The 23,589-nt window shown below is 45.6% G+C and overlaps 1 long non-coding RNA gene across 14 annotated transcripts in view; it reads left to right on the top strand.

Annotated features, from left to right (window-relative positions):
* Positions 1-23,589, top strand: part of LOC147262647 (uncharacterized) — a 234,429-nt gene that overhangs the window by 113,393 nt on the left and 97,447 nt on the right. For 8 of the 14 annotated variants that reach the window (XR_015112443.1, XR_015112444.1, XR_015112446.1 and 5 more), the window contains exons 3-7: positions 6,803-8,629; positions 9,706-9,792; positions 9,913-10,003; positions 10,100-10,135; positions 10,226-10,381. This is a non-coding gene — a long non-coding RNA (uncharacterized LOC147262647). The other 6 variants (XR_015112440.1, XR_015112439.1, XR_015112441.1 and 3 more) reach the window with 4 other exon arrangements.

Consider the following 23,589-nt stretch of genomic DNA (forward strand, 5'->3'; position numbering starts at 1 on the left):
TACTGGGCTACTCCTCTGCCTGGAGCTTGTATATATATAGTTTGCACACCCGAGGTCTCATCTTTTAATAGTTTTTGGCCTGGTGTATGATAACGTGTTCTTATCAGCTGGAGGCGAAGAACAAGGAGGAATTATGAGCCCGTGTGCTGCCGGGCCCGGACGTCTGAGGGGCCTCCCTCTCGTAGCTGCTGATAAAAACAGCTGTCAAATAAATGTAAATGGGGTGGTCAAGTGACACCATGACGCCATTGTTAACCAGGTCGTCTGTGTTCAATCCATCTGCAGTCCTTCTCGGACCTCCAGGTCGGTGTGTGTGTGTGTCGCTTTCTGGAGTTTCAAACCAGCTCATATCCTGTTCTTTTTTTTTTCATCTAAATGATTAAACCCATCACTTTATGTCAGATTTTGCTGCAAAACAGCTAAGAGAAATCATACCCAAAGAAAACTGGAAGCCATTCTTGAACTTTTGGGAGAGAAGACGTGATGTTGACGTCATCTGAGAGGCAACGCTGAACTGGTCCTGGGCCGGAGGAGGTTGACCACCGGGCGAGTGAGGGGTGTTTTCCATCAATTAATTTATATCCATGACTGGTTTTCCTTTCTTTGTGTTTTTGTTTGTTTGAGGATTGACTGGCGCTCTTTCAGTGACATCATCAAGCCGCGTCAGCTTTTTCAACGCAATGTTCACACAACTTGAAGTTGTGTTCTGGTTCACACGCGCGGAGCATTTGAGTGAAAACCCGACCGCTGGCTCGGAGTCGTGAGGCCAATAATGGAGTGCAGTACATCGCAGGTACCTGCTGCTGCTGCAGTATCTTCACTTCTCCTACAGAGTACATAAGACATGTAGAAGTAGACGTGACAGAATGCCAGAGGTGAGAGCGAGCGCTGACAGAGGTGTGACCAGAGGCCGTCCAGCCTCCAGGTGCTGCTGCTGCTACTTAAAAGAGGACCAATTAAGAGAAACCCTCCTAGTTGCCCTGCTGTAACCATGGCAACAGCCAGGTGGCTTTCCTGCTTGTTGTAGGAAGTGTCAGTGTTGCAGGCCACCAAAGTATTATGTCCTGGTTCTCTCTCTCTCTCTCTCTCTCTCTCTCTCCCCCCCCCCCCAAATTCTCTCTTTAATAAGTTCTGCTCCCAATGCTCCCGCAATCTCTCTGCAAGGGCCACCTCTCCTTCATCTTCTCTCCTCCAACAGCTCTCCTTTTGGTTTTATTTATTTCCCTCCTGGTTTTTCTTTCCTCCGACAGCTGCCTGTCCGTTCTGTTTTTTTTCCTCTCCCACCATTTCCTTCTCTTTCTGTCAGTTTGTCTTTCATTTGGTCGCCCCAGAGCGAGAGGATCCTGCAGAGGAATGGCATTTAGAGAATCTCGCTCTCCTATTGCTGTCTCTCCACTGGGGTTAGAGAAAATCAATCCCACTAATTAGATCTGTGCATCACTGTTATTGTGTCTCCATGTGTGTGTGTGTGTGTGTGTGTGTTTTCTGCATGTCCTGTAATCTATATTTAATGTTAGGAAGCAGAGATTTAAAGAGCACCACAGCTGGCCTGTTTGCTAATTAATGCCATTTTCCCCTTTAATTACCACTCAGTGGAAGCCTGCTCTCTCCACTTGTCTGCCTTTGTCTTTGCTTACTTTTATTGTTGTCAAGCCTCCGCCCCAGTGACAGGCGTGGCAGGCCGGAGGCGTCACGTCGTACGCTCGACTCATTCTTGCGAAGAAGACATGTCAGGAACGCCTCGAGGGAAGTAAGAGACAAACGCCTACTTGGACTCAAGGATCAACCTCAGAAAAACTCGAGAATTCCAAGATTGTGACGGCGATGAACGATGAGCAAGAAGCCGCGGCGAACTGTCACCCCCACCGTGACATCATCATTTCCCCACAGCAGGAGGGAAGAGTGACCGTAGCTCACGAGCGGTTGAAGACTAAATTAGCGGCACTCATCTTGGATGTTGCACACACGGACCCGTCTGATTGGTTCGTGTACACAACGCATCACTGCACCGTAGTGTGTCTGCTAGACAGCAGCTGGGAGGAGGCGCAGCTGCTGTGTACTTGAACATGAGCAGGTGCAGGTGTGTTGTACGAGCGTGACTCCCGTCACGTATGACATCTTTCAAGTGTGGGTTTTGGGCCTTGGTTTGGTATCCAAGTGCAGATCGTGCCAGATGTTTTCTTGTTATTTCAGCGTTTTTTGTTTGAGGTCAAACTTTTTCCTGCTTGCTCATCTTTTCCTCCATGATTCGGTTCAGTTGCACCTGTTCATCTGTGAATGGGATGGCAGACTTGGCCCCCTGAACTTGTGAAGCATCCAACTCCTGGGAGTACTGCAGTATTTCTGGATGGAAGTATTCCCAGCTGAACTTTCTCCTCTTCTCTCTGATTATTCACCTGATTATCTCTCAGCTCCTCTGCCGCGAACTCTATTTGTGCATTTTAAGATTCACAGTTTATCTTCTCACCTTATTCCTGAGCAAAAACAAATCAATTTACAATGATTGGAAAGGAAGAAAAACAAGGGGGAATATTTTTATTTCTGTCGACTTAATTTAAAAAGAAAAAGGACAAATCTAACCCTCGTCTTCGTGAAACTGTTTTTATTTTCTCAATTGAACAGTGGAATTTGTAGGGCAGTATTTCTTCTCCTCTGCAGCACCGTCATCAGAGCGTCACATCTGTTAGTTCAGTTCAGAGAAGGAAGCTGATCTTTGTCCCGCTCCAACAAGCGTCAGCTGTTTCCTGTCTTGATGCTAAGCTAAGTGGCTGCTAGCTTCATGTTGAGCAGACACGCATGAGATCGATGTTTTTATCGAACTCTCAGGAGGAGAGCGAGCGAGCGCATTTCCTTAAATGTCACCCCTTTTTTCATCAATGACACTTGCTCTGCTAAGAGCGTTTAACCACGCACACGCTCACTCACACTCCCGGTGAAGATGCAGAAACATGTTTGATACTTCAGAGCTGCTCGGCAGCCATGGGTAGAAGGCTACTGGGCGCCTCCCAGGATGAAGCTCACAAATACAGAAATAGAATCAAATAAATGCATCGTCTGCTCACTTGGCATTTCTTTTCATGCCTGCTTCTCTCTTTGTGGCTCAGATCGGCTGTTTGTCTCCCCATGGGGAGGGAGAGAGAGGGGGAGCTGAGACTCCATCTGCCTCTTGGGCTCCCGACACCATCCTTCCCATCTTCACCCTCTCTCCCTCTCTCTCTCTCTCCCTCCCTCTCTCTCTCGGCGGGATCTCAGTCCGTCACCACCTGTCACATGCTCGTCTCCCTCCCTCGCTGTCTGTCCAACTGTCAAACTCAATCCAGAGTTCTCCTAAAACGCCTGAAAAGAATGAAATATGAAGACAGAGACAAAAAAACAAGACAAAAAATAACCTCATGTCACGAGTATCAGAGGGAAGAGCTTGAAGGTCTGGACCTTCGCAACTAACAGTCCCACCTCAGACTCGCTGCCCTCCGGCTCTCGTGGGTGGTGACTGGAGGGTTGGTGAAGAAGTCAATCACCTTAACGGTTGTGGGTAAAACATTTGTATTAAATATTATCAGTTCAGTATCAGAGAAACTCCAGGAGCGCGTTAAGTTTCTAGGAAAGGCTGTCAACAGAAACAAAGAACAGAATGTGATTCTTCAGTGTGTGTGCTCAGCATCTTTAGCGGTTAGTTTAGTGTTAGCATTAGTGCTGTCCAGGTGAAGTTGTCTGGCTCCTGAGGTGGAGGAAGGCCGCGGGGACCGAGTCCACCGCCGTTGAGCTGGAAATACTCAAGGAATCGAGCTTCCAGTGGAGGAACGGCTCAGGGGTCGTGATGGAGCCAAAATAGACGCAGGCAGAGTCACTTAATATTGACGACCGACACTAACAGTGCTACTAAATATGACCAACTGTAAAAATACTACTGAAATTGTATTCATAGGGCTTTATACTACAGCTAATACTGCTTTTATGAGGTATTACCACCATCACAGCTGGTTAACATCTGCTGGCGTGTGAAGATGGGGTTTTGATAGGAATTAAAATATCTGGAGATCAAACTTGAACCTTCTTCTTCTCAGGCACGCCCTCACCTCCTGTTGCACCTCTGACTGACTGCTTTGACGACGGCGCACGCTGCTGAGAAACAACGAGAAAATAACAGGTTCCAGTCACAAAACCTACCGATGAGCCTCAAATTCCTCAAATTAGAACTGTGAATGTTTGTTTCTGGTGTCAAAAACTCCTGGTGGCCCACAAACGGCCTGAGATCGGCAGCAAAAACTCCACTCTGGCGACTCAGATCTCCTTTTTTGAAGCCAAACTTTGACCTGAACACAAATGAAATATCTTCTCTTTTTATCATCAGTACAAGGAGCAAGCAGGCTAATTCTGTCGCTCTACCCCTGCAGATGTCCCACTGCCAGTCGCCTGAGTCAAATCTCCCCCTGCAGTCATTCATTCAGGGTTGCGGAATGTGGGCTGTCTGCAATGCATCTCCAGCACTGGCTGTTCCCTTTGCCTTTATTTACGCCGTGTCTGTGAATATCCCCTTGTATCCCACAGCAGCAGATGACATATCACATCCCTCTCAAGCTTTTGTCAGGCAGCTAAATCCCGTCCCCATCGCTTTGGTGGGCCAACAGTGGAATGGGAAACCTTAACTCACTCCTGCAAAGCCCCGGCAGACATGCAGCAAACGGGGCCCCGCAGCATCCGATCAATTCCACTTCCTCTGAATATCAGTAAATCAAGCGGCAGCGAGATCCCTCCCCTGGTCGCAGACTAATTCTGCCGGTTTCCTCGATAGTGATCTCTCTAAGACCCCCGGTGAATGGTGGAGAGAGAGAAAAAGAACGAGTGTTGTATAAAACGCAAGCCAACAGGTCTACAGAGCAGGGATTAGTGGGTAAAGTGGATTAGGAAGAGGTATTCTGATATTCCGCCCAGGCTGCCGAGAAGGTCTTTAGAAAAGCAGAAAAACATCTGCTGGAGCTTAGTGAGGCAGTGAAAACACTGGAATTCAGAATGGCTAGAAGACACACGCATTAACACACCGAGAGATCTGAAACAACGGAGACACGGCACCGGAAAAACCTTCGCGCTAATACACACATATAGAAATGTAACATACAGCAGCACCCCGAGGTGATTGTGTTCTTGGCTCAATTTTTTTTTTTTTTTTAGACGGTGTGTGTGTGTGTGTGTGTGTGTGTGTGTGTGTGTGTGTGTGTGTGTGTATTTTAAAGTGATTGCACCAGCTAGACAGGTCCTGGCAAATTAGAGCTCATATCCTGATGGAAGGCTTTGTATTGTGAAAGCTACGGGACACACAGTCGCTATCTCTCTCCTTTTACCTCCGTCTCCTGTTGTCTGTCTCCACCGCCTTTATTTACAGCTCCATCACATCATTGACATAATGAGGACATGAGTTTCAAATGAGATGAAATGAGGTAAAACAAGGCTCCTGTCAGCATGGTTTTTCTGGACAGCTTCTAAAAACAGCCAGCGCAGCTTCCTTAAACTGGGCCATTAACTCAGAAGGAAGCCTTCAAAGTCCTGCCTTGACGGAGCAAAGCGCTCCAACAGGACGTTAATGTGCAGCCGAGTGTGATGTCGCTTTGATGGGACAGGCAGAAGTGGCGCGCGGCTGAGTGCAGAGATGGGAGTCAGAGAAATTTAGCATCAGGGAGAACTGGGTGGCAGGACTTTGCTGTGCTGTTTTTCGCTCTGCAGGAGTGAGAGTAATTATTTTGGGGATGTGCGCTTGTAAATCTGGTTATGTCATTTCCAGTTCTGTGTGGCGAATCAGGCGGAGGTGATGTAGTTCTCTAGGCCAACACGGAAATTAGCAGCACCGCGAGGTTTTTACTCCAAATCTTGCCGAAATCTGAAGTTTCCATCAGTCGGGAGGATCTTACTGCGCTAGACCTGCACGTCTCTTCCACGTTTGTTCACTGCTGCTGATTTTCAACGATCCAAAACCCCAAAGTTAAATCCCGCCCACTCGCCTGGAGACCGAAGAACTCAGCCCAACTTAACTTAAAAAGACAGGTAGTTGTTCCCGCAGTTCATCCTTGGCGGGCGAACCGGCGGCTGCCTCCCCGCCTCAGGTGAACATGTTGACATGAATGAGTTGTTTCAAACTTTTGCAAATAATGAGTCAAAGTTGTGTTCCGTCTCAACTCAGTTCAAAAGGACAAACGCGGTGTCTCCCCCTGACCTTTCAGCTCCATCGTGTGTGTGTGTGTGTGTGTGTGTGTGTGTGTGTGTGTGTGTGTGTGTGTGCAGTAAATGTGCTAACCTGCACTGATGTGTTTTTGAGTGTGTCTGTTGTGCTTTCGTGCTTGTGTGTCTCCGTCTGATGCGCCTCTAAGTCCAGTCGGGGTGTAGTGTGTTAAATATTGATGCCAAGCAGCGCCTGACCAGTCCCGGGGGAGGGCGGTGTAAAGGTTGTGGCTGTAACAGCAGGCTCCAGGGACCTGCAGTATATCGCTCACTCTCCTCCCCCCGGGGCCAGAACTTCTTTCTTCCCATCTTGGCCTTTGTAGACTCACAGCAGCAGTAAATGCATGCTATATTTCTGCCTCGAAAAAAACCCACATCATTAAAGCCGTGAGATATTCTCCAGCCAATCTGCAGGCTGCCCCACGACGCCGTCCGTTTATCTAACACAGCAGCAGCACGTTTGGTTGACACCGAGGGGAAGCCGCCATGCTGATGGCGCTCTTCTCTCTTCCTCAGTACTTTCAGGAAGTGTGTCTAGATTGTTAATGTAAAAGTTGTTTTTACAACCAAGTAAAAGGTTTGTCTCTCATAGTTCCTTTAACTGGGGGCTGCAGCCGACCGACCGAAACCTGATGACCCACATCTGAGGAGAAGAAGCAAACGGCAGCTCAGCCTGACGAGATTCCTTCCTTCCTCGCGACCAGGAGTCGCCTCCAAACATGTTGGTGCTCGGTACTGACGGGATTCGATCAGTGCCAAAAGTACCGAACTGCACCCAACCCACCGGTGCTGATGTAGCACTTCTGTCCTCATGAGAGTTACATGCCGGTTGTTGGACCAATGAGATTTTGGTACCACACAACCACCAATTCATGGAACAGTCCAGGATGAGACTACGGCCTCTTGCTGGTACCAGGGACCAGTTTACTTCTTGGAACCATGTTTTTAGGAACCAGTTTTGCTTCTACCTTCAGGTCCGTACTTTCTCAGAACAAGCGTAACACATATGCCGACTGGTTGAAGACGAGCAAGCGGCACCATCTTCGGGGTTACATCACCTGACCGTTCTGGTGATGCTTCGAGGGCGGAGTCGATCTTGGGGAGAGGCTCTGGTTTCTTCCTGGAATGATTGGGCTTTTCTTGACTTCTCAGACCATAAACACTGAATTCTGATTGTGAGATGAATAATTTCACTTGAACAGGAAAAAAATACACTTCCTGGATGGAAAATAGCGATAAAACTGCGTGAATCGCCCCATTATATTATGATTAAAATTATATTTATTATTGAAATCCCAGAACCGTCAGTTCATCCGGCCTGAAATACTGACGAGTCCAAAGAAAACTAGAATATTAGTGATGCGACTCAAACAGTGAACTTTGCAGTCTCTTTCTTTGTTTTAATTGAATCTGTCTCCACGACAAATCAGGGTTCTCCTCAGAAGTTGGAGGTTTTATTTTGGGGAAGCACACTGGAGTACAGACGCTGTGCGTTTCACTTAATTCAATTTAATTCATCTACTTTGTGCCTCTGGTCTTTTCCCTTGAAGTTTGAATAATAACAGTTCAGCTGTATAATTTCTGTCCCCATGCGTTTCCTGCGAGGAGGGATTTTTATTTTTTTTTATTGCAAACTCATGAAAAATCCTGGCTGATACCCCCGACATTGACTGAGAAGTCGGACTGAGCAGACAGAGCCGGGCCAGCGAGCGCTGAAGGGCTCTCTGGACTCCTCCAGACAAACAAAGCCTCTGAGAAGTTCCATCCAATTCCTTCACCTGTGGGTCGCTTTGTTTTTCAGGGGAGGAATGAAGGGATTCTCAAACTGTGGTTGAGCTCCCTCAAGTGGTTCGTGGAGGAATCCCAGAAAGAAACACACAAGTAAATAGTTTTGAATGAAAATACTTAAACCGGTTCATAATTAAATATATATATTTTCGTCTTTCTTGTAACGTTCTTGTGTCGGATGGCTACGTCACGTTCATGAACACGGCGCAGCCGCAGCGCCACGCGCCTGCCGTTGCTAATGTTAGCCTTTAGCGAGGCTAGGCGGGAGCGACTCCGGCTCCGGTTATCTTGGGTATTTGGACTCTGGTGGACTGAGGAGGAGCCGAGGCCCCGGTTCGCGTATGTGGTGAAGTTCTCAGCAGGGATTCATGAAACCAGCTCAGACGGAACCTCTGGACCGAACACCACCGAAGCAGTCCAGCTCCACAGCTCCAACACGGCTGCACCAGTAGCTCAGTAGCAGCTGGGCTGGCGGGGGAAATCAACCCGGAGGAGGGGATCATGAGGCCGGAGCTGCCGGACCAGCCGGAACCCTCCAACTCCCGCTTGTCCTGAGGACGAACACAGCTTCTCCTTCTCCTCTGCCCGCCTCCACAGAAGAACCGGAACCAGCGCCTTCACCTCATTGACGGTAAGAAACATTCCGATGCGTCTGAATCTCGAGCTGTCTAGTATGTCTCCGTTGCCTAGCAACCGTATTTCGGCGCTATGTCCCCCGACCTGAGACTGGACTGAGTGAGTAATGAGTGTGTACTGAGCGAGTACTGTGTGTGTACTCCGTAGCACTGCGTGAGTACTGTGCATGTACTGAATACTGAGTATGTACTAACCACCATGAGGTAACATGTTGTCACCTGCAGTAGCTGAACAGAGTTGCTAGGGTACTGCAGTTTTAAAACCGGTCATCACGGTAGTACTTGAAGAATTCAAGTTTTTTTTTTGAGGTGGTACTTTGTTCTAAAAGTTTGAGATCGTCTGACTCGAAGGAATCTTGGTCTCCACTACCTGATGGGTTAGCCGAGGTTGTAAAATTAGCTAATTTATGACCCACTTTTTTGCTGGCCATAATGACATTTAGCCTGAAGTATTGTGGAATTTAGTGGGTGTCACTCTAACCTTTATATTCAAGCTGGAATTAAACTGCAGTATTTTATTTTTAAGGCATTTCCTTTTTCACATTATAATGAGTATAGGGGAAAAATACGTGTATCGATGCTCATCAAATACTCACATCTCTTTGACCTTCTGCGCCTTATATACAAGCTGATATTTCCTCTCGTGTAACGGTCATAAATCCTTGAGGACCAGCAGGAAGGTTCTCCTGTGTTGGGCGTTTTTCCCTCTAAAAGCTCTTTATAGTACGAATACTGGAGAAGTGACAGGTCTGTGCGGAACCATAGCTCTAGCTAAACTGGTTCTTGCTGCTCTGGGTAATAACTGTAAACTACTACACTCCAGCCAGGTAAGAGACGTCCCTTAACAGCTTCGGTCAAATTATAAATCATCTTGTGTGAGTGTAGGGTATTCCTACATGCAGCCTCACGGCTCTGCGCTGAGAGTCTCTCTGCTCACATTACAAATAGCTAAATGCAATTTGCCCTCCAGGGTTGTGTTGCAGCCAGATGTTCATTTCCTTTCTCACTCTTTTCTGCCGTTTGCCCTCCCTCCTCTGGCTCCTGTTCCTCCCTGTCCCCGCTCTCCGTCCAGATGTCCATCTCTCCCGGGTCCTTGCTGTGTGACAGCTTGACGTTCCTTCTTAACAGCTGGACAACACAACCGAGGTGTTGAAGTAGGGTGTGTTGGATAAATCTCATGAAATATTTGTGTTGTTTTGCAGCTGAGTACATGGTATTTATTCCTGTGTATTCAGAGCAGGAGAGAAACCTCTACTTGTCTTATTGTTTAAATAAATAGGTAGCTACTGAACATCGGGCTCTGGAATTCATGTTGACACGTCCAAACCATCCCTGGTCCCTTGACTTGGAGACGGAGACGGTACAAACATGTGGGTTACTTCTCAATCCATGTTGTCGATCTGTCGGACAGTACCGTAGTTGTATGTTCAAGTTAAACTGATATCGATATCTGGCTGTCGTCGTAGAAACACTCAGAAGCAGCGAGGCTACAAAACATGGAGGTACAGAAACAGATGTGAACTCCTGGGTACACAAGCGTGCTTAGCTAGCTGTGCCTTTTTTAGTTACACACTGGTCCTTCTTGTTTTCAGTGTGTATCATCGAATTCTTCCAACCATTTCACATGGACTGAAGGAACTGAATGGAAATTCATCTCTGATCTGTCCACAAATACCACCGGGAGCTGAGTCCTGCCGAGGCCGGGCGAGTCTTGGGGATTTGCTCTTCGACTCACATCCTCTCCAAAAGTAAGATCCAGTTTGACAAACTGAAAAAAATGAATCCTCTACATTCCTTTGGCTTTCAGTGGGAAATTAAGTGTTTAAGGTCGTTGGGGCAACGCTGTGGTTAAAAAAACGATTAGGTTTACACACTAAAAACTCATAGTCTGGCTTCAAATGCACATAAATGAAAAGTGAATGATAACAGCCTGGATTGTTGGTGCCTCCCCTGCCTCCATTTTAAATTTTCTTAACAGGACGTGTGGTCGCAGGTGTCACTCAATGCTACGCTGTCCGTTTTTGACTTGAGGGGGAGACACAGCAAGGACAGGCACGTACACGGCCTTCAGTATAGCTTTAGAATTGAGTTATCACCTCGTCTCCCTCCTCTTCCCCTCCATCTACTTCTCACTCTTTCAGTTTGTCTCCTTCACACACACAAGCTGTGTGTGTGTGTGTGTGTGTGTACTACCGTGTATCTGTGTGTAGGAGGTGTTTTGGCAGCCTCTGATACTAGAGTAGAACTGTCCGGTTGGCATTCGCTCACATATCCCAGTACGCCCTCCGTCCTTCGCCCTCCATCCTCTGCGCTCTCGTTTCCTGACGTTTTTTTTCTCTCTCTGGCTGTCTTTTTTTTTTTGCAGCACAGATGAAACTCTCTCCTTCACACCAACTCCCACGCTCTCTGTACTCCTTTCTCAACGTGGGTTTTTTTTCTTTTTATCATTTGCCTAATTCCCCGAAATACATTTTCTCCGGTGCGTTGAGATGCTTGTACTTTCATTTTTTCACAATCACATTTGTGACTCTCACTCTGCTTGTCTGCTCTGCAAATGTGTGTGTTGTTATAATTCTATCCAGTGAGCAGCAGATGTCCTAACGAGGTTAGGGAGACGAGTGAGATCTTCTAAATTGCGGACATCCCAGCAAGCGCTCATTTATTGGTTTACGGTGTCCTGATGCAGGCGCTGTAATATCGACTATCTGCTGATACCTGCATTAATTCTTGCTTCGGTTGGGCTGCACGTTCTCCTGACAACACCTGAACCAACCAGCAGTCACAGCTGAGTAGCTGGGAGCGCATGCAGGTTGCAGCCCAGCGCCCTTCCATACGTCTCCTGATCCTTAAATGTTTTAAGCTTCTTGTTCCATGACATGACAACAGTCTGAGTTTATGGGGAATGGATGCATGTACTTAGAGCTTTGCCGTGAAGGATTTAATAAAACTTATTCCAGCATTTGTATGATTAATTTCATGATGCTGCCTCTCTTTCCAAACTACTTTCTCATCTGTAAGGTAGCAAGACGGATTATGTTTACCCCCCCCCCCCCCGCCCCTCAGAAAAATCCAAAATACTAATAAGAAACCACTGAGCTATGGCTTAAATACATTTTCTTGTGCAGCCATGTTGATAGATATCAAAGTACAAACTGACATATTGTGCATAAGGTGTTTTAAAACTTTGTATTTAATTGTGATGCGGCTGAATCCAAAAATGTTTCTGAATAAGCACAGAAAATAAGATGGATTCAGATCATTTTATGACACAAAAGATGCGATTGTTTTTCAAGATGAAGTTATGTTGACATTTTTACAGTTAAATACTCAGTCGCAGTTCCGTTTATACTCGAGGGATCGATGTCATGGAGACTCTGACTGGGTCATAGTAGCGCTCACATTCTCGCCTGTGGTTGTGCGCCACAATCTCCAATCTGGGTCATTTTTTGTCAACACAAGTCGTGAGCACAACTAACCGAAATAAAAATAAGAACAAAACCAAACTTAACAGTCTTTAAACTCACACTGAGCTCCGCCTACCGCACAGCTGCAGTTCTATCAAATCCATGAAATCTTTACATCAAAATGAGTCTCCAAGAATGTGAAGACCCCGTGGAACTTGTATTTCATGGTTTAACAGATACAAAGACGGATAATTCCATGTCATTATTTAATGTAATGGGCTCATATGTTAACAGTACTGACCAGCTAACCATTGGAGAATAGCAAATGTGAGTTTTAATCAGAAGAAGACTGTGTAGTGGTTCTGCCTGGAGCCAAAAGGAACTGTTCAGTCTGATTTGAAACCAGTGGAATTTTCAATCTGCCTACATTTGCTTCTCGGCTGGAAAGTGATCCCACTGTGGGTGGATAAAACACTCCGAAGGACCTGTTCATGTAACTAACAGGTCGGCTGAGTGAAATAAATCTACACTACCAGGCAAAAGATTGAAATGTATTAGACTAGAGAGCAACCAGAGACCTCCACCACGGCAGCACAATCCTCAACGTTATTAGAGTTGAGCTATGAAATCAGCATCAAATCAACCATGAAGATAAACAACAACGGGACGCGGACAGTTTACAACGCGACCGGACGGTTGGCCAGCCGTGTTCAGCGCACAGTCGATGCACGTTGTTCAGATTGCTGCTCAGTTAAAAGAAAATCAAAATCTGACCGATTAAAATTTCTGCAAGGAGTTTCATGTTCACAAAAAAAAAAGAAAGATGAAGATGGTGATGTGTCAACAGACATGTCACACTTCTTTTTGGCTTTGCCGGATGGATAATTGTTAACCATGTTAAGGAGAAATAGTGTGTGAATCATGACCAAGAGAGGAACTGGGTTGTAAATGTGTGATTTTTACATTTTTGAACAGTATTTTTGGAGATGAAGAACTTTTTGACCCATTTAGAAATCGTTGTTTTTCTTAAGTTCTGGACTCTGTTTTTTTCCCTCATGTTCTCCCACCTGACTGGTGTCATGTGATCAGTTCATAATGTCGTTGTGTTTCTGCTGTTTTACTCTTGCTTGCTGCTGGTGTGTTCTGATCATTGCAGGATCAGACCATTGCTCTGCTTCTGTCTGGTGACACACCTTCCCCCCCGTCACTCCCCCCCAACTGACCCCTCACACTGTCACACTCCGACACGTCTCACTGAGTCACAGCAAAGTTTGACAAATTGAACAAGTGGATATTTTCCTCAAAGTAATCCTCCACCCAGGGCATGAACTCAAATCAAATCCATATTTCGAGACTTGAGAATCAAGGAAATATCGGTCTTTTGCATTAAAATCAAGATAATCAACTGAAAATACTTGATACAGCACCTGATTTACATGATGAACAGATTGATTATCAGGGCGATTGTTCATCAGAGAGGAAGATATGCACACGCGCTTTCACAGAATCAGAAGGTGCTTCTACTGCCTTCAGCGTAAGCGGAAGTCCTTCTTTGTTCACAGGAGCAACATGCTGAATCCTGTGAATTCTCTGATCACAGCTGCTGGCATGCAGTAATTAGCTTGAATAAACTGTACTTCAGTCCTCTCGACTGGTGACGTGGAACCTTGCAGGACCTTTGTAGGTGCTGGTATCTGTGTGTGAATCACGTTCCACCTCCAGTTGGTCAAGGAAGTGAGTCAGAGTTGGCTGACTGGTATCAACGGGTATGAGGTCTGTACTGCAGTTTTTCACTGGGGGTTGTCGAATTAGGGCCTGAGCCTGAAGGTACCTCAGGCGAAGACCCTAGTATGTTTGCTCGGCAGAGCAACACATTAGCAGCACTAAAAACACACACTAAACTTCTCACGTCTACACCATCCATCCCACAGCTCTAACAACCACACCACTGCATTCCTGTCAAAAACCCCTCCAAGAACATGGTGTTCTGTGTTCCTCTGGACCAGCGTATGCCGACTTCTTCCTCTTGTCCCACTCCAGTCCTGGTGCTCCTCCTCTCTCTCCACTCTAGCACAGATCAAAGACAGAGCAGTGGGGGAGGGGTTCTTAAAGGGCCAGCTCTCAGCTCTGCTCTCACTCTAGCACAGATCAGAGACAGAGCAGTGGGGGAGGGGTTCTTAAAGGGCCAGCTCTCAGCTCTGCTCTCCACTCTAGCACAGATCAAAGACAGAGCAGTGGGGGAGGGGTTCTTAAAGGGCCAGCTCTCAGCTCTGCTCTCCACTCTAGCACAGATCAAAGACAGAGCAGTGGGGGAGGGGTTCTTAAAGGGCCAGCTCTCAGCTCTGCTCTCACTCTGACACAGATCAAAGACAGAGCAGTGGGGGAGGGGTTCTTAAAGGGCCAGCTCTCAGCTCTGCTCTCACTCTAGCACAGATCAAAGACAGAGCAGTGGGGGAGGGGTTCTTAAAGGGCCAGCTCTCAGCTCTGCTCTCACTCTAGCACAGATCAGAGACAGAGCAGTGGGGGAGGGGTTCTTAAAGGGCCAGCTCTCAGCTCTGCTCTCACTCTCTGATCAGACTCAGGCTTCTAACTCCTCAACTACAAGGCCTCCACACTGGACCAGGACACCCTGGGATTCAGGCCAGGGGCTCAGGCCCTCACAACCCTGCTTGCTGCTTTAATTACAACCTCCAGCTGGTTGGGTTTGAATGTTGCTGCTCAATGCAGTATTTCTACTTCATTTTAAAACTAGTTTTCTTCCGTCCGTCTGTCACCTTGACCTCCAACTGTTAAAATCTTTCAGAGTTCCTGAGATATTGGGAATGGAACTGACCGTTGTACCCACAAAAGTGGAACAAAACAAAATGCATCTCGACAAGCTGTGTGAGATGGTCAAAAGATCTGGTTGTAGATCCGAAGAGTGAGATACAAGCATCCAAAATAAGATTTCAGGGAATTGGTGTCTTGCTGGAGGTATTTTGGTCATGTACGGTAGGGAGGGAGAGAGGGATATGTCATCGGGCCTGGGAATACCTTGTGGTGGAGCAGGAGGTGCTGGGAAGAGGGTTATATTTCTCAATCTCCTACTCCGATCTTGTACTGCAGCCTGATCTCTGATAAGCTGCAGAATAATGGATGGATGTAATCAATGCGAGTATGTTCCCCCTGCGTATTAATCAGATGTGCGGGGCAGGAAGGAGGCAGTAAAGACAGTGGAAGGTGCTTTGTTCTGGATGAGTGCACATTCGCTGTACTTCTTTGCAGTACTTCAGGTTGCAACTCGGTGACAGGATCAAATTGAAGGCTGATCGACGTAATACAAGTGAATCTGCAGGCGCACCGAGACCACCTCTTTAACGAGGTCTCGGTCCGCTTGCCTGGCCTCGCTTTGGTGCACACCTGAGTATGCTCACTGTCTTCACAACTGGCCAAACCTCCGGTTCCTCACCTCACCTCATGTTTTCTCACCTGCACAAATGAGTCAGGCCTGGGGGGTCCACTCTTAAGTTCCCCCCAACCAGACTAAACAAAGTGTGAAAACACAGTTGCAACCACACTTCTGGAAGCGTTTTTTAAATCCTTCGCTGGCTTATCATTCATAGAAATACCACCCAGTCTGGCACCGCATCCGAAGCATTATAATGGAAGCGAAGACCCGAAAAGCTTTCATGAGTTCCATCATTGTCCTTACATGTATGAAATTATGTGTGAGAGAAACACACCCGCACATTTGTGACATTTAATCTGTTGTAGAGAAGTAATTGTTCTGTCATTTTCTGTTTGCAGGAAAAGCAGCAACTGCAGTTCTTTATAATTATCGGCCTGCGCGGTTGTGAGGCCGGTGCGTCTATTCCCAAAACAAATGTGAGCTCTTTAACCTCAATCAGTAATTTCCTGTTTTGTAATATCGTCCGTTTAAACAGGAGCTCTGCACAGTCCACAGTCTTTCTTCTTAAAAAAGCGCTCATTAAAATGGTCTGATTGTTGGAGGAGATGTTTTGCTTTATGTGGAGCAAAAAAAGGAACTTTAAAGGAGATAATGGCTTCATCGTTAATGGCTTTTTCAGAATTTTGTTCATTGTAGCTTTACTTGTCTATTACAAGTAGAGTGGCATGATTCGGGTTTATTTTATGATTTTTTTTTTTATGCCACACACAGAGTTGGTAGAAACGGAGTGATAATAGAATCATTGATGAATGAGCTGAATGCAGTTAGGGAAGCATGAAAGAGAGAGAAGGGGCGTGTTGAGATTAACGTAGCACAAAGCAAATTGGGTTTGCCATTATTACACAATTCAGACTGCAGAAAGCCCCTAACCATGAGAGACAAATGAGGCCTGAGATTCATAAAAGCTCCATTAACGGGAGCAAAGGGAGTGAAGGCAGACCATCAATGGGTCCGTTTAATACCAAACATTTATAGATCTGTGTCTATGGCCTGTGGCGTGTAATGACTAGACTGCAGTGCCCCTGCTTTCCAGGGACATCCAGGCTGCTAAATTAGGATCAAAATAGATTATTTGAAAGCTCCTCTCCTCAGACTAGTTAACTTAGTCTCGACCGCTTGGCTATGATCCATTAGTTAGCGAGAAACTGCTGTTCATCAACTTTTTCTATTCGCCCTTTTTTTGTGGCTATCAGCTTCCACTAGCCTGTGTTTATTTACCTGTGTGTCCTTTTAATGTGGCAGTGGACATGAATGCCTGTCAATAATCTGGGAACATTTCGTTTTCACAAATTAGCTATACAACTGAGGTTGACCAACACGTCCTCAGTGCCATGCAGATTTTTCACCAAAGGTCCTGCAGAGTTCACAGCGGAGCTTCGCTGTGTCACTACAGTTGAGCGTCATCAGAGTCGACCTCATTCATCAAACGTTTGGAAGCTTTCGCTTGTCGCAGAGCTCATTTTCCGAGCAAAAACTAACGTTCTGTGTAAAAATTCCATTGGTTTTGTTTGTGGGAACTGAGTGTAGAGTTTGCCAACAAAAACCCTATTGGACGGCCCCCTCGGCCAACAGAGGAGTCACTGGTCCAGGACGTGACAACACACTGGAGGTGGACCTCATTCCAGTGCCACCGTTTCATTCAAAAATAGAACAATAAGTTCTTCAGTCGTGTGATTCATTGGAACAAACCACAAGTTATTTTTGTGATGAACTTGATTACATTTTTCAAATCAGTTTTCTCAGTCTTGCTCTCCCCGTGTTGTTCTGTTAATTCTGTCATCGTCACAAATCTCGGATCATTTTGCTCCCTGGGATGTTGGCATCATCAGGTGTGTCTGGAGATCAATGGACTTGTCAGCGACTCCATAAAGCCATCACCATAACCATAACACAGCCGCTATCATACTCCACTTAACGGACTGAGAACACATCATGGCCCATTCAGGCTAATGTGTTAATACATCTTAGTGCTAATGTCAACGTGGCGGTGAGACGCGATGAATGAGGCCCCCAGCAAAACCAGATTATCCGGCCGTCTGACTCTCTCAAATGACCAGGGGAGGGGAAATAGAGTGTCTCATTATCATCATCCGCAGACGCTTCTTCGCTAATCTAAAAAAAAATGACGCCATCAGAGCCTGTGAATATTTACTTAGCGGGCAGGAGCACAGAGGGCTGCTCACTAGCGGATTGGCAGACGTATGTCTCACACACTCATCACAAGTAGTGCCGGCGTTTAACACGAGGGCATCCGTCAGAGATGTAGGGATACAGATGGTGGGTCAGGTTTCAAGTGAGAGGCAGCAATGAGCCGATCGGGGAATTGAGGCTTTCTTGGATTGTTTATTGCTGAGCTGTAATTGGATAAACTTGACGTCTAACCTCTTTAGGCCTGTCACATTGCTTCATCCTCAGGAGGCCAATCTCAGATGCCCTGATTGAGTTTATGCTAAATTGAAACTTATCACTTTTTTTCCTTCCCTTGTTTTAAGAAAGCTTGAACAAAGAGGTGTATAAATGTGATGCAGTGGCTCTTTTTGTATGCCTCTGTGCCCGTGACAGGTGTGGACCGGAGGTCTTGTGTTTTCTGCTCCTTTAATAAACTCTGATGTCAGTCTCCACTTTATGTTGCAGCCCACGAGCTGGGTTGGTGCCATCGGTACAAATTCCATCAATGCATTCCTTCAATGTTGCGTTCAGGTGATGCCACAGTGACCTTTTGCCATCAAAATCTTTGCAGTTCCATTGGATATTTGCAGAACATTTGAAGAAAATCCCTTGCAGATTCTTGTAACCTTGCATGGAGGAGATATCGGTCCGATTCTCGATGATATTTCATGCTAGGAATTCCTTGAGGTATTTTCTTCATATTTTTGCAAATATCCAGTGGAGCTGCAAAAATGTAGGTGGCAAAGGGTCACTGACTTATCGCCTGAATGCGATATTATAAGGACAGCGTAGATGGATTTTCTACCAATGGCAACGACCCGGCTAGTGGGCTGCAACATAAAGTGGAGACTGACATCAGAGTTTACTAAAAGAACAATTTCTTCCAAGAAATAAGAAGTAAATACACTAATAATTGGGGTGAAGAGCATTAAAATGTGTATGTGCGCTCTCGAACACCTCCACACATTTGTCTTTAACCCAAACCTTTTTGGGTATGGCTGCTCAACCGTGTGAGCGACGTAGCTACACATCGTTAAAACGTCTACAGGGGATTTTGGCGGTCAAAGTTCAAGGTTAGCGCAACAGGCTGACATCACATGCAGCCACAGTCTGGCATTTCTAGTGAAAGTTGAGTCAGAAAGCAGGAAAAAGCGTCTGCGGTGTGGTTAATGTGCTCTTTCTGAGCAGATACGTGAGTAGTTACACGCTGTCAGTTGAGCTTCTCGTCTCATTAGAACTTTTTCATTCCGCAGGGTTGAAATCTGACATGAAATCGCCCCAGGAACGTCTCAGTACCAATAATAACACCCTGCCAGCATGTTCAAGTGCCGTAAGCAAACATGTAAAATCCCACAATTATTGCCCAGAGCAAACATATGTTATAGAGGCTGTCATAATGAAGGGTGATATATATTTTAATAGGAGAGAGGGGGAAAAAAAATCACAATGTTCCTCTTGACACACAATTATAATGTCATTCCATGATGAGTGAAGATCCCGTTTTCCAAATGTAGAGACGTTTGATCAGAACACTCCTGGATAGTTTGCCACCATAAATAGAACACTCATCACAACCACGTGGAAAGGTAGAATATGAAAAATTGGTCCATTTATATTTATGATATGGATTTGGCTAAAATTATTCAAGAGAGTCATTTTGTTCTGCCAGATGTAAACGATTCTCTGACCCTCCACCACTGCAATCAATATGAAAATAAGTGGAACAGATTTTAACGAAACCTATGGGGGTCCTGCCTGTTTCGAGCGATGTAAATGGGCCCCAAATCCAAAAGAGATGCCGTGGGATCGTGGACGTGAGTCCAGGAAAAAGCTGGAAAAGAGGGTTTGCGTGTGCAGTGATGTGATGCGGTCGTTTAACCCTTTTAGTGCAGAACCCTGGTCAAATTTGTCGGCTATTTGACAATATCTGGCCGAAAAAAGATGACCAAAAATTGAATTCTTTGTATTTTCACATCAGAATCAAATATTTTTTCTTTGTTCCTGTTAAACAAACTGGTACAACAGTGAGTGTAAACTGCTTTCAACCAACAACATGATGGCGTCTAATTTGAATCCTCTACTGTAAGCAGCCCATGGTATCTCGGAGCTAACGCAGCTTTTAGAACTGCTCGGTTCTGGAAATGTTCCGTAATGTTTTCGGTGGAGAGTTTGTAGTTTGTCCCCAGACTATTCGTTCCTCAATGTAGCACAGCATTCTCCAAAAATATTTCAAGGAGAATTTTTAAAATGTTTTTGGACACGATGGCTGAAATATTCAACTACGTTGCCACAACTGCTGCAGTAAAAACCTTTACCTTAGGTTCAGTGTGTCGGTCACCTGAAATTCTGCTGTCTTTTTCCAAAATGTAGTGGTTGCTGTCCAGCTGGCTTGGATGTATTCATGTTGAGGGGTTCTGCAACAACATGGAGCACAAACTAGGCGTCTCCCTGTCCACGACAGCTGCTGCTGTCTCACCTAAGGTTACCCATGACACGGTGGATACGCCTGCATTTCAGCGTTCCGATAAAATACCTCAGTGTTATTTTCGGCCTCTCTACTCCCTGTGCGATAAGCACTGTGAATAGATTAATATAGGCACCTGTTAAGTGATCCTGTCAGATATTCTGCTCTTGTCAAATCAAATCGAGCTCAAACAGTTTTTGGTCCCACTTTTCGTCCGTGGGCGTCGTTTGATGAGCCTGTCAGAGAGGAATTTCTGTTGCTTTGTCACACACAAAGTTTATCTCAGCTTGATGGGTTCTAAGATTCCACAGCACTTTAAATGAGCCTCATAATTAAATGTGACTCGACCTGAGCAGGGAGGAGTTCTTCCTTCATGACTCAACAGCCAGCTCTCACTCGCCCACCTCTCAACCGAGGGGTCCGTTTCAGACCCATCTATTCACCTCGCCTCTCATGCTGATTAGTGCCCCTCTTCCTTCTCCCCCTTCATGAGATTCTTTCCAGGACCGAGGTGCTCTTTGCATTTGAAAGAGCAGTTTCTTCTGTTGGATTAATTCATCAAAGTTGCCTTGAAGCTCACTGACCACTACAGCAGAAGAAGAGGAAGCAGACATGAATGGAGAGAGAGTATGAAAGGCCAGCGTCACTGCATTACTGAAGTTCTCTGAGCTTTTCACTGCGAGCCATGAAGTTGAAGTACTGTATCCTAAAGAGCCCGTCTGTGTCAGGACATTGGTGACCATTAATTTGAAACTGTTAAATGTGGAGTTTATGTAATTCTTCACATTGGTTTTGTGCTGGATAGCCACTCCTGCTCTAAGATATTGTAAACCTGTGTGAGGCAGTCATTTCATGAGGCTCTGTTTTACAGCAGGACCTTTTTTTTCTTCCACGTCTCACAACAACAGAGTCTTGAAGGCGTTTAGAATGACAGAATCTCCACTGAAAGAGCAGCGCAACCAGGAAAGGTCCTGTGCAGCGGTGATGGAATGCATTGCACACATTCCTAGTGCGTTCCAAGCGTAAGAGACAAAACAAAGAAGTGGAAGAGGATGAAACTGCAGAATAATTACAGACAGGAAGTCAATAAAATCCATCACATCAGGGCAAAACTACTGAAGCACCAATCGTCTGAACAGGTCTGAAACTTCTGCTACCAAGTTCAGCATCACGGAGGAGTGAAGATGTGAAAGCCCACAACCAGAAACTAGCCATGCACGATAATTCAATCATTCATTTAATTCTCTAATTTCCCCTCCCTCATCACCAGGATGACCACGTTAACGCGTTCCTTCCCGTCTCTGATGCAGATTAAGATGTAATTGGTTTCCTCTGGAGGCCGGTGGGTCGAGCTGGTTCAAAAGGCCCTGATTTCCTCTCCTGACCTGGGATAGCTCCCAGTTAGACCTGCTGCACCGCATTCCATCTTCCTCCACTCTGTGTTAGCCTAGCATCTGTGTTTATTACCCCCGGATGACACTGCAGTTCCTATATTACCTCGGCCGCGCACTAGATTTAAAATCAAATTAGCTGAGCCGCTGAGTGAAAGCTCTTAAAGCTCCTCCGTATACACGGCGGAGAGGCAGCCGAGGAAAAAGCTGCTCTCAAACCTTTAAGCTTCTTGAACACGCAGCCATTCCTCCCGTCGTAGAGGGGAATAGAACACGTTGTGGAAGATGATTATGAAGAATGTGTATATTACTTTACTGTTATTTCCATAAACAAACTAATAGTTCTCGCCGTTGCAGCATGCCCATCAATTTAACGACGAGAATGCGCTTGCTGTTCCTCTCAATTAACTTAAAGTCATAATTGCAAAAAGCTAAGTAGCTGTCATCAGTCTTCAGCGTGGGCCAGGAAGTTCACTCTGTGGCTTTTAAGATGTGTGCGTGCTCTCCTGTTGCTATAGTGCACTCTGCCACACAACACAACTGTCAAAGAAGTGAATCATATTACTTAAGTCAGACGTGCTTTTCCGATTACTCAAATTACTCACATCAGCAGTGCCAAGTGACACTGAAGCAAGCTTTCAAAGCTCTCACCTGTGACTTCCCTCGGGTTCTCTGTCTTAAATCTAATCTTATATCTGGAGTGGTTAGTGTTCATTGCTGGGTGTGTGTGTGCGTGTGTGCTTTTTTTCCCCTGAGATCATTTGTCAGTCAATCTGAAAGACGTAAAGAAGAAATGGGAAATATGTGAGCGTCTGTTCACAAAATGTTTTTTTTTCTTCTTCTTTTTTTTGCCAGGATCAGACGACAAGACTAAAGGTGTTTACACCGACACACAAACAGTGCATCGCAACTGGAAGTCATCTTCACAAGTAAAAAAGCCCAAAATGTGACAGCGTGACAGTCTTGTCATCAGATCATGATGACGTCTGTAGAGCAGGAGTAGCGCGGGTGTGAGAGGAGGTGGATGGCACCAGCCCATTTACACCTTCATGGAATGTTTCAGAAGCATGGAAACAGCCTTTATATGTGACTGAATCAGTTTTAATCAGCGTTCGCTTCCCTGCTGGACATTGATTCAGACACAAAACCCAGGTGAAGGTGGAGATTTGGCACCACCCACGTACGACTAGTGGTCATACATCATGAGAGCTGCGTTCCAGCTGCGCTCTGACATCATTAAGTCACTGTTGAATTTGAATAAAGACTGGAGCAAACGATCACAGGAACCCCGATGCTGCTGCGTACCCTGTTTCCAGAGAGTGTTTATCAGAACTTATGTACTCGCAGAAGGAAAGGGATCAATATTCTTTATGTGACACATCAAGTTACTTTTATTTACTTCCTGTCGGTACATGCGGTACCATGAGGTGACTAATAAGGAGGAAACCGACAACTGCAAGAATATCTTGGCCTCATGCTGCTTTATTCACATGCCCACCCTGCCACGTCTTCTTGCACCCACTCTCGGCTGTAATGAGGGTCCCTGGAGTGCTCGGAAAAATCTGCACTCTCACCCCCCATGGTGTGTATTCATGTGATGTGTGCTCATTTTCTCATTGATGTCGTCCCTGCCAGATGTATGTTGTGTGTTAAAAGAAAAGCTTTTAAATTCACAAAAAACACCATTAGAAGTTTACGGTGTTGTGCAGCTTGAACGTGAACTATTGTAGATGAGGCATCCTTGTTTGTCTGCCATTTATCTGAGATAGGTGGTAATTGATGCTCGTGAAATTAATGTCAAGTCACAGGCTGAGGAAATAATAATATGGACTCAGATCAAGTTCAAAGATAGAAAGACTTTCTAAAGAAGTTATTTGAAGTGTAAAAAGTGCCACAACTGATTTTATACCTCTTTAAATGTTATCAAATTTCACCCAAAAGTAAGGAAAATGAGGTGAGAATTGTGCTCTACCTCCTTGATGTAGTTCAGCTAGATGTTGTTTTTCAACAGACTTCATGGTAGAAATACTCCCAAGAGTCTCTTCTGACTTCAGATAAGCTCATGTTGTTCTTTTATTTG

The sequence above is a fragment of the Aulostomus chinensis genome, chromosome 4 (assembly GCF_037954235.1).
Source record: "Aulostomus chinensis isolate RoL2024-O1b breed Wild chromosome 4, RoL_Achi_v1.0, whole genome shotgun sequence".
NCBI classification, from domain to species: Eukaryota; Metazoa; Chordata; class Actinopteri; order Syngnathiformes; family Aulostomidae; genus Aulostomus; species Aulostomus chinensis.